The following is an 18520-nucleotide window of genomic DNA, read 5'->3' on the forward strand; positions in this document are numbered from 1 at the left end:
TCCAAAGTTCACACTCCTCATCTGGTTTGCTGAAGGCCAGTTCCCTTCCAACCCTCTTCTGTCCACTTGAAGGTCAATCTTTGGGAAGGAGATGATGTTTGAATTCACTAGTCTTACACATCAGTTGGCGGTATCTTCTCGCTTCTTTACAATGTCTCTGTGCCCTCAAGTTGCTCTCTAATCTCCTGCCACAGCCATGGCTTGTCACATCCACGCAACATCAGGTCACCACGCTGATATCTTATATCCTTATGGATATATCAGTGTGGTGATATCTTATGCATGTTTTGGTGGTCATGCATGCTTTCCCCCCCATGATCTCTGGCAACTATAAGGTTAAATGTGACCACTTCCTGTTACCCTTGTGTACCCTCAGTATTGAGCAAGCATTTCCATTGCCTAATTTGTCCTCTCGCAGTGACCCAACCTTGTTTCCTGACTTGGTATTTTCCAAGTAACCACTGCATTACTGGTTCTTCCTACAGCCCTACAGTCCTAAATTCCAACACAGTTTAATGGTTATGCTTATTGCATATAACCACATTGCAATAAATGAGGAAGATATTTTGTTTTGATTGTGCTATTAGAGGCTTGGCTAGAGACATGTCCTTATGATGACATTTTGTGACATACTGGTAGCTGTTTATTCGTTTTGAAACCCAAGGTACACTGATGTGTAAGACTAGTGAATTCAAACATCATCTCCTTCCCAAAGAATGACCTTCAGGGGGACAGAAGAGGGTTGGAAAGGAACCGGCCTTCAGCAAACTAGATGAGGAGCGTGAACTTTGGACGCAAGGAGTCAGGACCTACCTTATGGACCATACTACCTTAAGAGCAAAAGTAGTTTGGAAGAGGAACTTAAAAAAAGGAGTGCGTGGGATTACTGGGAACTGCAGGTATATTGTCTGACCGCTCGCTCCCGCCCGCAGCACCCGATGCAGTCCTCTACATCTTACAGATACACTCCGGGCACTCCACCTCCTCCTGTCCTGATGCAGCCCAGTAGAACAACAACAGATCTTCCGAACCCTATCAACGCATCCCCAACCGTCTCCTACTGTTTCACTTCCTCCTCAACCACGGACTAGATTGTAAGCTCACAAGAGCAGGGCCCTCTTCTCTCTTTGTACTAGTTTGCTATTGTGTATGACTTGAAATTATTCCAGTGATTGTAACAGTGCTATGGAGTCTGCTGGCGATATATAAATAAATGTAATGATCTCCCTAGTAAGTGGATTTATTTCATTATTAACTTTCAAACAATGCATTTTGATGTTTGCACATTCTTCTCTCAGGGACATTTATGTCCCATTAGTAATAATAGAGACTTATCTGTCCTTTTAATCAGTTTGGTTAAACTTTTCCTTCTCATTATTTCAATGTCTATGGCAAGTTCTTCCACCACTACTTATCCCTCCTCCGTTTCTCCTTCTTCCCTCCTCTCTCTGGTTCTCCATCTCTCCCGCCTCCAAATAGCTCTCATCCTCTCCCCACGGTCGCTTGTTTTTTTCTGGATCTTGCTGCTCTCTTTTGCAGTCACCACCACTCTCGGCTTCTCCTATCTGCATCCATACCATATGAGGCAGGCACTGCATTTACAAAGCGGCGTCTGGGACTTGACACCACAGGCAGAATGAAGCATGGAAGAGAAGGAAAGGGAAGACAGGGACTGCTCCCCCCGAAGCGCCACCACAATCTCTCATAGGATATCGCTGCAGAGAAGACCCTGAGAGCAGGTGGGATCCTAGCATCACTTTCACGGCAGCAGGGGGGGGGGGAATCATGCAATGACTTCTGCAAAGAGCCGTGCAATAAGGTAGTATATATATATATATATATATATATATATATATATATATATCGCATACTGCATTGTGCATAATATGTATTGAAAGTAATTCTCTCACAGCCGTTCGCTATGGTGTATATTACTCTATATTCCTCTGTAACTAACCTTATAGGTTCGAAACGGCCATCACTCTTAGGTAGCGATTAATAGAGTAGCAGCAGGAAAGAGTTAATTCATTTGGATTGTAATCTTTGTGTACTGGTTGAAAGCTTGCATTCTTCCGCCACACACATGTAAATACACATGCCTACATATGAATGCACACGTTCTAAACTAAATGTACCTTCACAAAACCATTTTGGGTGCGCTGTGATCGAGCTCTGAGGGATTTGGAGAGAAACGTAACATAACCTCTGGATACCGTCATTATTTCATGTTGTATAGCAAGGATTTACAGACTACAATCAAACGTGATGCAGAAATCTGCTAAAGGGAGCCCGAACGGGGAGATGAGATGGCGCTTTGCAATGCATTGCAGGCTTTGCTACTAAAATATTCAGATGGGTTGAAAACAGTCGGCTTTGGTATTAAGCGGCGCTATATTCTGTCTGTACAAAGCTCCACTGTCTGTGTATGTCTAAGAACAGCACGATTGTTATTATCTATCAAATTTAATGTCCTAGCAATCACTTTGAATTCAATATGTGTACGTGCAAGCAGGCTACGTATAATGAGCAATGCTTATGCAAAGTGTTAAGTACAATTAGCGGGAACTGGTTGCTAGGGTGACTGCACCAGCATGTCTCTCTATGCCTATCCACCAATGACGTGCTTTGATGTGTGCACTGTCTGTATCCTTTTGTGTAAAGCAAGAACACAGAGTGTATGTTGCACCAAATGAAATTGCAGTTTATATCATATAGTGCTAATGTAAATAGAGTTCACTCCTTGGTGTTCATAGAAGGCTCTGTAGTTGACTTCATATTGCCGCCACATGTGCAAGGTGGATGTATAAGATGTATATTTTAATACATATTTAAGATGTATATTTTAATACATATTTATATATATTTATTTAAATATATACAAGCAGAGGTACCATAGTTTAGAAACATTTAATTATAAGTTAACAGAATTTGATATATAAAGTTAACTAGTAACTGTATATTAGCTATTCAAGAAACAAAAGATTTATATTAATAATATTTATTATCATTAATATTATTATGTGGATATTATGTTAAAAATGGAACTTTATATGCTATACATCACTTATTAACTCGATGCTTCCTTAGGATACCAGTATTGCCTTTAATGCCACTAAAAGACTACAGGTGCAAACCTACTTATACAAAGATGTATAAGTATCATTTTCTATGTTAAAAACAAGCCTTGCAGAGGCTGTAATATTACTGGTATATGTGAGTTAACAGAATGTTTCCTTATAACAGAAACAATGTTGGTTGCTGTTACCTGGCATTTTATACCAATTGTATCCCTTACAATTTTTTTTATCCTTGAAGAAATAGAGCCACAACTTTAAACTGAACAGACGTTTTTATCATTGGCTTAAGGCTCTTAAGCTTCCCTTCTTGTACCTGAAAGTCCCTCATGACCTTCACACTGACATCAGAGTGACTTTGTTCCTACAAACGTTGATTTGACACCAGTAGTTTATTATCATCTAAATCTCAAAGCCAATCTACTGCTTCACCTTCCAGCTTAGGAAATGAGTTGTTAATGTTTGAATGTCTACTCTTTGTTTTGCTTATGCTACATGGACTTTACCACTTGAGGCACCACTTGGCCAGGGGCTGATCGAGATCAGATGGGATGCAGGGCAACAGTGTAACAAGAGGGCCCATTACTAGTCATCGTAGACGAGGGGCGTCCAAGTTTTTTCTGCAGTGGGCCACTTCATCAGAAACGTATGTGTGCGTGGGCCGCACTCATTTTTCACTGAGAGAAAATATGGCCTTTTAGCTTTATAATGCATATTAATAAAGAGTTAATTTGGTGATAATGAAAAAAACAGTGGAAGCTTTTTTTTTTTTAAAATCAACTTTTATATGTCATTCTATCAATACTAAATTACTTAAACAGTAAAACAAAGTCAGTCCACAAACCATTTAAAACAAGTTTAGCCAAATAAAAATGCACAAGTCTGGAACACACTGTGGGTACAAGCTGGATTTAAGCTGGCTGACGCACACTGGAGGCAGGGGCGGATTGAGAGCATCACGGGCCTGGTGCTGAGGATTTTGGTGGCCATTTTATGGAAATAAATAAAAGAGACAGAATCTAACTCCTCAGCATCAATGTATACTGCGTAAAGATGACATCAGTGCTCGGCAGATAATACAAGATAGAATCTTAAGTGGTGGGACTCTAAATAATCAGTACACTAAAAAAGTTATCATACACGGGACACCTGAAGCCACAATTTAGTGCCACTAATCCTTTTTAATAAAATAAGCAGATTGAAACAGAGTAAATAACACAAAACCTTTACTTTTCCTCACTGATGTCTGGGCCAAGGAAGTGTTGTCCTCTGAAGTGACTACAAATTCAGGAGGTCATTTTATCTCTGGATAAGTAAAAATTAAATAGTTGTATTTACTCCTGCAGTGAATAGAGTACCAGGAAACAGATGACCAAACACACACCAGGACAGGCTCTGCCACACCAACCCCCAAACACACACACACCCGGACAGGCTCTGCCACACAGATGCCTAAACACACACACACCCAGACAGGCTCTGACACACCGATAACCACACACACCAGGACAGGCTCTGCCACACCAACACCCCAGACACACACACACCAGGATGGGGTCTGCCACACCGACACCCAGACACACACACACACACACACACACACACACACATACACACCAGGGCGGGGTCTGCCACACCGACAACCCAGACACACACACCAGGATGGGGTCTGCCACACCGACACCCAAACACACAGGACAGGCTCTGCCACACCGACACACACACCAGGACAGGCTCTCCCACACCGATACCCAGACACACACCAGGACAGGCTCTGCAACACTGAAGCATGAACATTTTTATTTTCTACACTGCTTTGTCATTAACTGCCCCTTTTGTATTTTTGCCCCTTTCTGTATTGATGTCCCAGCAAGGCCCCCTTTACTATTGATTGTGTCCCCCCCCACAACCTTGTGTATTGCCCCCCCGTTGTGTATTGATTCCCCATCCCTTATGTATTGGTTAATGTGATGCCCAACCACCCTCGTCTATTGATGCCCCACTGCCATGTGTATTACCCCCAGCCATACATACCCCTGTTTATATTTATTTTGTAATGCCATAACCCAGCCACCCCCCATTTAATATGGGACCGCTTTCCTATAACCCCTAACCATTTTGGTAATACTTACATTTTTTAATTTTTTTCCTCCTGCTCTCCTCCGATGTTATGACCCTCTCCTTGCCACAAGGAACACCTTCTGTGAGCCCGCCCCCTCGAACTTCATGTGTTTAAAGCGGCCATGAAGTTCAAAGCCGCCTCTGCTTAATTAAAGTTAAAGTGGCCGGCAGAGGCGGTCTTACAGCCACACCACGGTTGCTTTGAGCTTCGCAGCCGGGGAGCCGCTTTGAATGTGGTTTGCCAGCCCACGGACCAGCCGGCCCACCTCTAAGTCTGGCCGCATTTGGCCCGCGGGCCACACGTTGGACGTCCCTGTCACAGACCTATATTACTGGTATCACATTGAAAATTTGCTGTTTTTTTTCTTTTCAGTCCTAGTTTTTCTCACAGGTGCATTTTCATTTGTACAGAATACTGTATGTTTTGCTCTGTTATCTTAGCACAATCTTCAAGACACAGTTACTTCTTGTACTGCATTGTGGTAAACTAAATTGAGTGTCAGTTATTTAGGACAAATGTAGAAACCATCTTGGATCTTGGGGTCATCTGGTTTGCAATTGCTGAACTTAATCACTGAAGTAAGGTTTCTTCCCGTTGACTGCCAAGTCTTCTCCTACCACATCTGGTGGAAACCTTGCACTGTTAAGAGACTTCCATAAAATAGATTGAAGCGTGAAGCTTCATCTGCAGAAGAAAGAAGCCTGCTGATTTGTCTGTGATGTGTTTTGCCTCATAGTAGTATGCTGGTATAAATTGTGATACTTTTAATTTCTTGAATTTTTTTTTCCATCAAAATCATCCACATCAGGTTTTATCTCTGAATAGGCAGAAACTAGATTAAACCATTGAAAAACAAAACAAATGGTAACGTGAGATGGACCTAACTAAATACTGTATTTGCTTGGTTATAAGATGAACCCCCCCCAAATTTGAATATTAATTTAGGGGAAAGAAAATAAAAAGCCTGAATATAAGACTACCCTATAAGAAAATCTGTTTTAATAGTAAATATTAATTCACGTGTAAACTATTTTTTCATTTTTAATAAAAACTATGATTCAGAAAAATGCATGTTTTGTTTTTATTTCCTTTTATTTGCCAACCTGCCCCCAGTTATGCACATCTGCCCCACGGCTTGCTAGTCTGCCCCCAGATATGCCTTATACCCCCCTATTTGCCACCCTGCCTTCCCGATATGCCTTATAGCCCCCCGATTTGCCACTCTGCCCCCATGATGTGCCTTATACCCCCTATTTACCACTCTGCCCCCAGACATGCCTTATTCCCTCCTAGTTGTCAATCTGCCCCCCAATATGCCTTATACCCCCCAGACAACCTTCGCTGCTACCCCTGACTTCCGCCGGGGCTTCTATGACTGAGCACCTGAAGGTCACGTCACGCCTGTGCTCCGTCATAGAAGCCCCAGCGGAACTGTTGGGTAGCAGCGGAGGTTGTCTGCGCATATCATGCAGACATTCACTGGCTGCCAGGGAGGGAGGATCCAGATCCCCTGCAGTGTTGCGTGGGATCCTCCTCTCTGGCAGCCAGTGAACGTCTGTGCGATGCACGTAGACAACCTCCGCTGCTGCTGGCTGGTACTTCCAGTGGTCCACCATGGAAGCCACGGCGGAAGGTCATGTACCGCCAGCGCTCCGTCATAGAAGCCCCGGTAGAAGTGCTCGCAGCAGTGGAGGTCGTCTGCGCGCATCTTGCAGACGTCCACCGGCTGTCAGAGAGGAGGATCCAGGTCTCCTGCAGCGCTGCCGGGGATCTGGATCTTAGTCTTGTAGTCAGACCTATATTTGAATATAGAATATTCGAATATAAGAATGCTCGTCTTTTAATCGAGCAAATACAGTAGTTTTGTTAGAATACAAACCATATTTTTTTGTTCCCTAACAAGTTCTCCTAGGTTTTTTATGATATTTGAGGGGCAAGGAGAACCTTTACCATATATTCATAATCATACCTCCTTTTGTGCATACCTAGTACAGGGAAAGCGCACCCTACAAAAAGAATACAAATATGGCGGCGCAACTTAAACGGTTCGGAAGGAATTGTGAAGTCTGTGATGTTCAGTCATAAGTAGCAAGTGTGACATATCTATGGACTTCATAATTTACAAGAAATTCATAAATGCATTAATTATTGCTGGAGCCAGCACAGGAGGGACGATAAAATGAAAGTAAGTTTTTTTGACTCATGTTTCCACAACACAAGGGGGAGGTCACTTATGGTACACCTTCCCTCGGCTTATACCACATCTGGGCCGGTTTGGAAACTCAAGATGAACCGGAAAAGGTATAAAGTTAATGAGAATTGGTCAGTGTGCTTACTAGGGACCAAGATCTAATTTTGAGTAAGTCGCCATCTTTCCTTGCCGGAGCCCTACAGACAGAAAAACTGTTACTTTACCATTCAAGTGAGTAGTTAGGTTTTCTGTAATTTCTCCTTTTTATTTTTATCTGTTTGGTGTAAATCTGTTTATCATCTGTTTTTTTTTTTTGTATGCACTGTGACTATTTTTGTTCATAATAAATATTCCTTTATTAAGTTCTGCCTTTGTCTGGTAAAGACTCACGTTACCTGATGAGACCGTTTTTATTGGTAATTTAAAAATCACATAATTATTGTGTTAAAGTCTACTGTGTGGGTTTTTAGTCTAATTAGTTTGGGGTACCAAGCACCCCATTTATAAATTGTCTTGGTGGTGGCAGCGTTATATTAGTTATATAATTGTAGCTACTAAGACAGTGGAATAATATTAAGGAGTGCAACATTGTTACTACAGTAGGTCTGTTAAAAGTGAGGGCCAGTAGCTTGAGGTCCCCTGCCAGGCTAAACCCTGGTCCAGTGTGGCTTGTGAGGCCCCATTTGGGCTCCCCACCTAGGCAGAGTGTAGCTGCTCATCTTCTTCCTCCAATTTTCCAGGCTGCTGCAGTGGAGTGGTAGGAAGGAATGAACCTCCCTCAGCAGGAGATGGCTAACAGGCACTCCAGGAAAATGCGCAGTCCCAAGCTCACCCACAGCACTGGAATCTGTGCATGCACATTTACGTGAGTGCTGCAATGCCAATCTGGGAGAGGACAGGCAAGGGTGGGGGTAGCCAGATGGCTGGACCGTCGCAGCGCCCCTCCTCTGACTATCTCTCAATGGCAGACGACATCCCTGTAGATGCTCAACCCTCTGCCAGCTGTACAGCAGCCACGGTTCTGCATTAGACCTAGTGAATATAAGGGCCTGGGGTTTTGGGGCAAGGAGGTGCAGGTAGTGCCATTATTTTATACTTGCTGAGGAGGGTAGTGGATAGGTTGTCATAGGATTGTCAGGGGGGTTTCCTCCCAGTTGACAGGTACCTCTCAAGAAGCATGTTCTGAGACAAGTGCAGTCTCCTGGTTTTTAGAAAGGCAGTCTGTTGCTCAGGCCGTGGCACGTGAGCGGACGCCAGTTGGTGTGCATATTTTGGCAGAGCTTAGAGATAAGATAATGGAGGGTTAAGTATGTGGAGGTCCCACAGGATAAGGAAATGGTAGATAAGCCTAGGAAGATACCTGGTTGCAGGTATTTGCTGCCTTTGCAGGAATTGTGTGTAAAAAGTTCCCCTGAGCAGAGTCTGTCCTTATTTGCATATATGGATTTAGTGTGGGGTTTTATAAGATCTAGTTTAAGTATGACCAGCAATTTTGCCAAAATATGGCGGTTATGTTGGGGCTTTGCTTTGACATGCAGGACGTGAACTTGTGGCTTCTATTGATGACATTGTCTGGCTTAGTGTCCTTTCCAGAGGTAAAAAGGGGTCTGCTGGCTCTATAATGAAAGCCACTGCCGATTGTACAGCTTCTGCAGATTTAAGTATGAGTGTTAGCATTGCGGGGGCTAACCTGGTGGTGAGATGCTTTCAAAAGGCAAAAGGAGCAGTGCCTGAGCAAGGCAGTAGGGAAGAGGCTGGTAATGTCGAAGATGCCAGTGTGCGTCAAAAGGATACTACCATGGGCTCAGGCGCTATGAGGAGCAGGCCATTGGAGGGTTATCGGAAGATGGTTTCAGCTATGAATTTTTGATTGCCTTCTTTCCTTCTAGGTTTCTAATGTTTTCAAAAAATGTACATTTGGTTTGTTTAAATAAGGTTGTAGTATGAGAAGAAAAAAAAAGGTAAGGAATTTGTTAGGGTTAATATACAATACAATACAATTCAAGTCACGTTAATATACATGGCACACATACACGTTTATAAGAATCACTAGAGCCTTCGGTGGGTTCTCTTGCTTTTCTCTTCTCTCTTCCTTTTTTCTTTTTCTTTTTCGTTTGATTATATAGACCATCCTCTCAAAGCCGGGTCTCGTGAATTGTTTTTAACTGTCTTCTTTCCCCGCCCATCGGGAGGTTCGCCAGGAAACCCTCCCGAATACAGGCTAGATAGCCTTCGTTCCTTCTTGTTTACAACTTTATTGACATACGCGGGAACAATCAAGATACCGATTGACTTACCGTTTGATCTCCTGAAGAAGCCCAAGGGGCGAAACGCGTCGAGAAGGATCAAAATTGGACTTCAGTGTATTCTACCTTTGGTGGATTTTTATACAAAACGCCTGCATATGCACTTTTGCGCATGTAAAATTGTGAGTGCATTTTTCTGAAAAATTTGTATTTTACTTGAAGATATTGCACTATTTTAGTTTGTCTTTTTAGATTTTATACGAAGAGAATTAAATAATTTATCTTACTCCATGCCGATGGGTCAGAATCACCTTTTGCTTTTGTGAGTGCAACACATCACATTTTTTATTTATTTTGCACATACCATCTACACTATATTGTTTTATTTTTTCTTCCCTACATATATACCTGCGCCCCATACATCTTTGGTTCGTTGATATTTTTACACTTTGAGGAAGAGTGTTGTTTTGGGCAGCTGCAGTCTATTTGGTAAGTATTATTATTTTACTTATTGTATTTTCATTTTCACTTCATCATGGTAGCACCTATTTTTTAGGTTCATTCACAGTGGTATATAAGGAATTTGTTGCAGGCAAGATTGCTGGCCCTTTTAATTCCCCCGTAATCTCAAATCTCCCATTTATGGTTTGATACTCACAAAGGAACTTTGTGAATTCCGCCTGATCCATCATCTGTTGTTCCCGTCAACAAGGGTGCTGTACACTTGGTTTGACAAAGCTCTTTAGCTGGTTCGGGAAGCAGTTCAGTCTAACCTGTTCGCAAAATGGGAAACTGAGCTGGCCTTTTGCCTGCTACCTGTTCATCCATCATTTCACTTGGTGAGCATGCACTTTAAAGGTGATTATCTTTATGATATGTGTTTGCCCATGGGTTGTCTAATCTCCTGCTATCACTTGAGTTTTTGATATATTTTTGGAATGGCTGGGGGCTGAAACATCATTGCTTTCTGGGTCCCTCTGGCAAGGATGACTGTGCTAGGTTGCTAAAGATTTCAGGGACACCTCTCTAGAGCTTTATGGTCCTGCTGGCAATAAAAAAAAAAAGACGGAGGGTCCACAGACGTTTCTCTCCTTCCTACAGCTCGAGAGGTATGGGTGGTGCCTCCAGATGCATCCCCCATGGGTCTTTCTTGCCTGCATTATTTATAGACCCTCACTTTGTGGACTTGTCAGAGTTCCCTTAGGCTTCTCTACCTAATCAAACAGCGAAGGCATACATGCAGTTCTTGAGGTACTGGCTGGGTTTAGCAGAGGGTGAAGAAGGATGGCAAGGTGAGGGAGGATGGCTTCACAGGGAAATTTTGTAGTAGACTCCTGCTGCACATTGCCAACAGGTGATTAACTACCTGGGATATCCAGTGGCGTCAGCAAAGGGGAGCCAGAGGGGGCCATGGATGAATTGTGTGAATGAGTGACAGAATCAATGAATTTGTGAGAATGCATTAATGAATATGTGTAAATGCTTTGTGTGAAAGAGTGAGAGAATAAATTATTGTGAATGAATTATGTGAATTAAAGTATGAATTAGTGAGTGTAAAAGTGTTTGTGTGTATCAAAGATGGCACAAGCAGGGTGTTTATGGTACAAAGATGGCACAGGTAGCATGTCTATGGGACAAAGATGTACGCTGGGCTGTTTGGGGACAAAGTTGACTCATGCTGGGATGTTTGGGGACAGAGATGGCAAGTCCTATGTATGTCATTTGGGTGCTGGTCAGGTTCTAAGTGGGCAGTGTGGATGCCAGGGCTGGCCTTTGGGGTGTGAAACCTGTGATCTATGCCTCAAATGAAGTGGGTTTTATCTACACCTTTAATGCTTTTTATGTGCATTTCAATTGATCTATACCTGCAAAGCTGGGTTTTTGTGTTATTCTGTTGATTTATGTCTGCTATGCTATGTTTCCATACAATTTTTATATATATCTGCAAATACAGGGTTTGTATGTCTTATTACGTTGATCAATACCTGCAGCGTTGTTTCCATATGTTTATTTGATCTATTCCTTCAGTACTGAGTTTACATGTGATTTCCAGATATCTATACACCTGCAGTGCTGGGTTTGTGTGTTCTGTTGATCTATACCTGTTATGCTATGTTTCCATACATCATTTATGTGTACCTGCAAATACAGGGTTTTTATGTCTCATTCAGTTGATCTATACACGCATGTGCTGTTTACACGTGTTTATTTGATCTATACCTGAACTACAGGGAGAAAGTAAAATAGAGGTGTGGCTTATTGAATGAGGGGACAAAGGGACTCTGGGAACGATTACGGTGAAGAGGACCTTTCATTGTCATGGTAGGGTCAGAAAGAGGCGCCGCCCAATGGCCGTGCATCAGCTCCTCATCCCACCCCTTTTAAGACGTGGGACAAAGTGCTGAGGCACTGCCATTGGGTGGCGCGGTGTGTCAACACCTTTAACTTCATATAAGGCGCCGCTGGCGAGAGGTAAGCGCACAGTTATATATAATTTTTATATACACACACACACACACCTAGGGTGTATATGTAGCGTTTTATAATTGCCCCCCTAAATATGAAAGCTGGAGACGCCACTGAGGATATCAAAAACTCTGGACTGGACGCCTCACCTGCTGCAAGTAAACTATGGAGTGGAGCAATGGCCCTCCATTTTCTTTAAAATGCTCCACCACAGGAACCAAACTAAATTACAAAATATCCTTTATTGACTAACAAAACTCTCTCTGGGGTAATCACACAACACATTGTATTGCTGTATTGTCTGTGAAATACAGACACCTTCAACCACCATGCCCTGCCCACGGTCACAATATCTAATAAAATAAATATTTAATTTATCTAATGAAAAAAATATTTTAATCTATAAAACATTTTTTAAAAAAAGTGCTGCTGTGCAAGATCACTGGCTTTGAAGTGATCAATCGTTTTGCTAATGAATATGTCAAAGAACATCATTGGATATTCCCAATTCCCTGAACACTGGGAGCAGTCATTGATTGCTTCTAAAGCTCTTGTCTGGAGAAGGACAGCGCCATATTGAAAGATTGTTTCCCTTGCTGAAATGCCTTGATATATCATCTCCTAGTCGTTATGAATAGGAGTATTTCCAGAAGATTGGAAGTTGTTCATTATATTTCATTTTCCAGTGTATGCATGCCATCATTTCTTTGTAATTGTCACACTTCTCTTTTGTTCTGACTCATATAATGTTGATTATCCCAAATATTTTTTATTTTTTTGATCCGGCCAGTAAAAGTGTACTAAATATACGATGTGGCCCTCATACCGTGTTTTATAGGACGTAATAGTACATCAAAGGAGTAATGAAGTGGTTAAACACAGAGAAACAAGATATGTACATATTGTAGTAAAGTACCTTTTAGGAAACTTCTAGAACAGCAGGAGACCCAATATGTTTCCAGGCTTTTATTGCACCAACTCAGTCAAACAAACATACAAAGAAAATCCTACTCCTATTTAGGTGACTTACTAAACAGTAGTCTTCCCTGACAAACACAGAACTGGCCCGCTGGTTTCCAGTATAAAATAAAACAGAATATACTTCTCTCTTGTCTCTCTTACCAGCCCACCTTGTAGCACCCTGGAGCTCAAGTACACCTCCTGTTCCTGTGGACAAATTGCAGTGGGCTGTTCTCAGTTAGAGAAAGAGAGTCTGTTTCCTCCACCCTACATTTATCTCAGTGCAGATTTAAACCTGGGGCACCTGTGTTAATTGGACCAGCAGTTAACCCATTAGTCACTGGAATAAACTGCTCTTTCCAATTCCCTGCTTACATAGAAGCCATCTTTCACCCTGTCACATTACAGAGAACTAGATGACTATTGTAGCAGCACCCAAGATACAGAGTATGACAATCTGTCACAAAGTATGGTGGTGCCTACTTCTGTGTCAAACCAAAACCTTGTAGCCACAGCTACTGACACTATTGTTGATATATAGGACACATGATATAGAAATTGATTGATACACTGATTCTGCCATTTCTAGTCATGGATTTTAGCTTTCCTAACGTAAAATAGTCCCTTACTTTAAAATAAAATATCATCAAAGTTATTGAATTAATTGCAAACAAAATCATAAAGTAAAGGTAGTTATAAATTAATTTAGAAGGGTCTTTAGCATTTAAATATCAGCTGGTATGTAATATTCTGAAGCTAATCTTTGAAGTTCTTAGTTTTGAAAAGGTTACATCACAACTGATATGCTTCATCCATTAGAAATATAAAATTAGATTCACTAAAATTAAATGTTCCAGTTGCTTCCAAATAATATTGCTCCTACAAGGCAATCTGAAGCAAATCCCTTTCATAATCATTATTTCCCAAATGCTTTCTTCCTAGAACAATTTATGTATTATGTGATATTAATAAGTCTACTAAATCTTTTTGTCTTATTAGTTTTTCCACATCTTGACACTAGTTTTCATTCAGCATTTCCAAAAGCCTCTAGTAGCAATAGCAATGCTTTTCATTTTACCTAGATTTCTTATGTTAAATCTTCAACAATTAAAGTTTAAGTCTAATACGTTATAATTGTAATTAAGCCCCCGGTCTTGATCAATAATCTTGCATTAGTGCTCCTTAAAAAGGGTAAGTAATACAGTTCGCAACTCCTGATGTGTCTGTATATATTAATGTATATTTGTAAGTGTTAACTGCCGCAATCAAATTGTACAGCACTGCGTACGTTTTTGGCACTTAAAATAATAATACCGTATTTGCTCAATTATAAGACGACCCCCCAAAATCTGAATATTAATTTATGAAAAAACGAAAAAGCCTGAATATGAGACGACCCTATAGGAAAAAAGTTTTACCAGTAAATGTTAATTCATGTAAACTATGTGAACAATTGTTTGTTAATAAAAGCTACGATTGAGAAAAATATTTTGTTTTTATTTCCAGTTATGCACATCTGGCCCCAGGCTTGCCACTCTGCCCCAGAAATGCCTTATACTCCATATATGCCACTGTGCCCCATGATATGCCTTTTAACCCTCTAAATGCCACTGTGCCCCATGATATGCCTTCTGACCCCTATGTGCCACTTTGCCTCCAGAATTGCCTTATACGGTTAAAAGGCATATTATGGGGCAGAGTGGCATATAGGGAAGTATAAGGTATTTCAGGAGGCAGAGTGGCGTATAGAGGGTTAAAAGGCATTTCTGGAGGCAGAGTGGCATTAAGGGGGTTAAAAGGCATTTCACAGAGCACTCTGCCTCCAGAAATGCCTTATGCCCCCCCATTTAACCTCCCTCCTCCAAACTTACCGGTGCTTCTGAGTCCCCGGTGCTCAGTCCGGGCAGCGTGTAGAGCTCTACGCGATTCTTGTAGACAACTGAGTGGAAGTTGTCTACGCGAATCGCGTAGAGCTCTACACGCTGCCCGGACTAAGCACCGGGGACTCAGACGCACCGGTAAGTCGGGGGGGGCATAACACAGGAGGATCCAGGTCCCCTGCATCTGAGTCCCCGGTGCATAGTCCGGGCAGCGTGTAGAAGCACCGGTAAGTTGGGGGGGGGCATAACACAGGAGGATCCTGGTCCCCTGCATCGCTGCGGGGGATATGGATCTTAGTCTCATAGTCAGACCTATTTGAGGTCTGATTATAAGACAACCCCGATTATAAGACGAGGGGTATTTTCCAGAGCATTTGCTCTGGAAAAAACCTTGTCTTATAATCGAGCAAATACGGTAATACAGTAACATTGTTTAACGTTGGAATAAACCTGGTTTTATTTATTTTTTTCCAATAAATTTTCCTTATCTATAGACCCCGTGACTTTCCGTTCTAAAGCACCACGCTAAGCTTAAAGTTTATGGATATCGAAGTCCTACTTGCCCAATAAAATACTTTCCACTCTAGACTTTCATTATTCATTCTGTTTTTTTACCAGAAGGGAATTAGGGTGGTCACATTTTATTTTTTCCATTAAGGAGCGGATTAGACACACACAGGTGTATATATCTCACATACATACTGATTCACATACCACGACAAACACATAAAATACATTTTATATTATATAAATTTTTAGGAAACCATGGGACCCATGTTGATTTCAAATTTAATATATTTATATTATAATATACATCTAGTCTATTACCAGATATGTGTAATTTCGGACAATTAACCCCTCTATTACCAGACATGAACAGTTTCAGTGAATTAACTTCTCTATTACCAGACATTATACACACACACAGTCACATACACAGTGAGGGACTCAGGAGCATACGATCACATACAAATGACTGATATGCTGATATATGTCAAACTGTTTTATAAAAGAAAGCAGCCCAGTGGTTTTGAAAACTGATTTTTTAATATGATAATCATAAAAAATGGTGAATGTTCTTCTTTAACTCCTATTTGACAATTGATGTGCCCAGTACATCACGGAAAAACATACAGTTAATGACAACTGACGTGCATGGTATGTCATGCGGAGAAATGAGCTTATAAAGTGATCAACAATTGCTTCCTTCATTCAGACATTGTTGCTGCAATATCGAGGCATTCAACGACACAAAAAAATATGTAGGACTGATGTGAGATCGCTTTCTGTACCAATCACATTCGCCATATTGAAGGGCAACATACTTTCCTTACTGCTGGCAAGAGCTCCGCTCAGGGGATGTTGCTGGATGCCAGCAAAATCCAATGAGATGCTGGCTAACCGTGTGATTGCTCAGGAGAGGGATTTCCATTTGCCTTGTCAAAGACAATGTTTTTAGTATGGATCTGCCTTCTGATTAATGAGAGAGAGAGCTAGTCTGTTCACTATAAATTTAATGAAATATATCAACCAAATAGATCATATCAGAGCCATTTGTTTGGTCTTAACCCCTCCTTGTCATTGATCATTGTGAACAGAGGTTCAGATTTTTGTTTGACATTTTTCACCATATATTTTTTTTTTATAAAACATTATATGATATGATCAAAATAATAGTATCTAAAGAAAGTTCTTCTTGTCCTGAAAATAAAAAAATATATTGGGTACAGAAATGAGAGAAGTAAATTGCAGCTAAACACAAACAACGCAGAAATGTTAAAACAGCCATTTGTGACAAAGAGTACCGTATTTCAAAAGCAAATTAATCTTTTCTGCATTAACAATATATATCATACATGGTGGCACTAACGAGTCCTCTCTCTATGATCGCTAAAAGTGATCACGAAGAAACTGTTTCTATAGTGTGATGGAAGCTGACAATTGCTATCTTACCTCCCCAGGATGAAGTCTTGCGTGGCTGAAGACTTGGTGTAAGAAGGAGGGTTTTGGGTTCTTAGAGCATTGGGCTGTTTTTGCACTTGGGTACAATCTTTATAGTCATGACGGATTGCACCTCAATGTAAGATGGTCTGCTGTGCTGGGGGGGGGTGAGGACATTAAATAGGATAGGAAGTAAAGAGAGGGAGTATACCTTAGATCAGGGGCTTCAAACCAGCTGCTGCAGGACTAGATGTCCCATAATGCTCTTTCAGCTAAGGGGCTGGGTGAGGACTATGGGAGATGCAGTCCTGCAGCAGCTGGAGGGCCGCAGGTTGGACGCCCCTGCCTTAGATAGAACCAAGGAGGGTGGAGAAGGGGGGCTCAGATTGTAGGCAGGTGACTGATGTTATAAATAATAATAATAACAATGGAGCTGTACTCAGCCCAAAGGTTACCTTTTGTTCCATAACTACAGAAAATGTAAATGGCCAGAGCAAAGTAGTGAGGAATAACAGGAATAAAAGGGGTAACAGTGACCAGGATATGGAAGATCAGGTTTTTTTATAATTTGAAAAAGCTGCACAGCAGGGTAATGTTCTAGTCATGAGGGATTAATTACCCTGACATTGACTGGTATATTGGTAATTCAGTGAAAGTTGCATGACAACTACATGTCTCAGTTTGTAGAGGCACCAACGAGAAAGGGGGCTTATTTGGATCTTCTATTAACGAACAACCTGGAGCTGTTTTCAAGTACGGGAGCAATTGGGAAGTAGTGATCATAATATGGTGCAGTTTGAAATTAATAGTAAAAAGCATACTGCTGTAACTGTCACCAAGTCACTTAACTTTAAAAAAAGCTAATTTAAACAAGTTAAGGACATGCTTGCAGAGAATTCATTGGGATGACCTCGTTGTCCAAAAGATATACAGAGGACAAGTGGAGTGTATTTAAACTCACACTTCAAAAATCTATTTCTAAACATGTACCGTCAGGAAGTAAATCCACAAGAAAGAAACTAAAACCAATGTGGATGAATAAAAGTGTTAGGTAATGCGAACAAAGAAACTGGCATTTAAACTGTACAAGTCAGAGGGCTCAGTGGCATCAAATGTCAAGTACCGTATTTGCTCGATTATAAGACGAGGTTTTTTTCAGAGCAAATGCTCTGAAAAATACCCCTCGTCTTATAATCGAGGTCATCTTCTAATTCGACCTCAAAAAAACGTCTGCTGGGGCCAGGCTGCTTACCGGTGCTTTGGTCTCAAGCAGCGTCTCTTCTATTAGCAGCAGGAAGCTAGCAGAGTGTCACATAATTCTGCCTCCCCCTCCTTCCTCTGGGGGCGGGGCCAGAGAAGTTGCTCGCACAGCCGGGCCCCTGCAGAAGTCTGCGAGTGGGAGATCTGCAGTTCAGGTAAGGGGGTGCGGGGGTGGGGGGTTTGTGTGTGTGTGTATGTGTGATTAATGGAATGAATGAGTATTTAAATGTTTGTGAATGAGTGTGTGTGTGATAGCATGGATGTGTAAGGGGGGGGTGGTAGCATGGCATAGGGAGGCTGTACTCAAACTCCTATCATCCCCAGGTTCCAGCATGTACTGGCTGCCTTGGCTTGATAGGAGTTTGATTGCTGTTAGCAGT

At 41.5% G+C, this 18520-nt stretch overlaps 1 protein-coding gene across 1 annotated transcript in view; it reads left to right on the forward strand.

Moving 5' to 3' along the window:
• Positions 1–1513: 1513 nt before the first annotated feature.
• Positions 1514–18520, forward strand: part of GRIK4 (glutamate ionotropic receptor kainate type subunit 4) — a 249989-nt gene continuing 232982 nt past the window's right edge. The window contains exon 1 of the mRNA XM_053452347.1: positions 1514–1739. The gene's annotated coding sequence lies outside the window, so the exon portion shown is untranslated. The remainder of the gene's footprint in view (positions 1740–18520) is intronic.

Source organism: Spea bombifrons, chromosome 12, assembly GCF_027358695.1.
Source record: "Spea bombifrons isolate aSpeBom1 chromosome 12, aSpeBom1.2.pri, whole genome shotgun sequence".
NCBI classification, from domain to species: Eukaryota; Metazoa; Chordata; class Amphibia; order Anura; family Pelobatidae; genus Spea; species Spea bombifrons.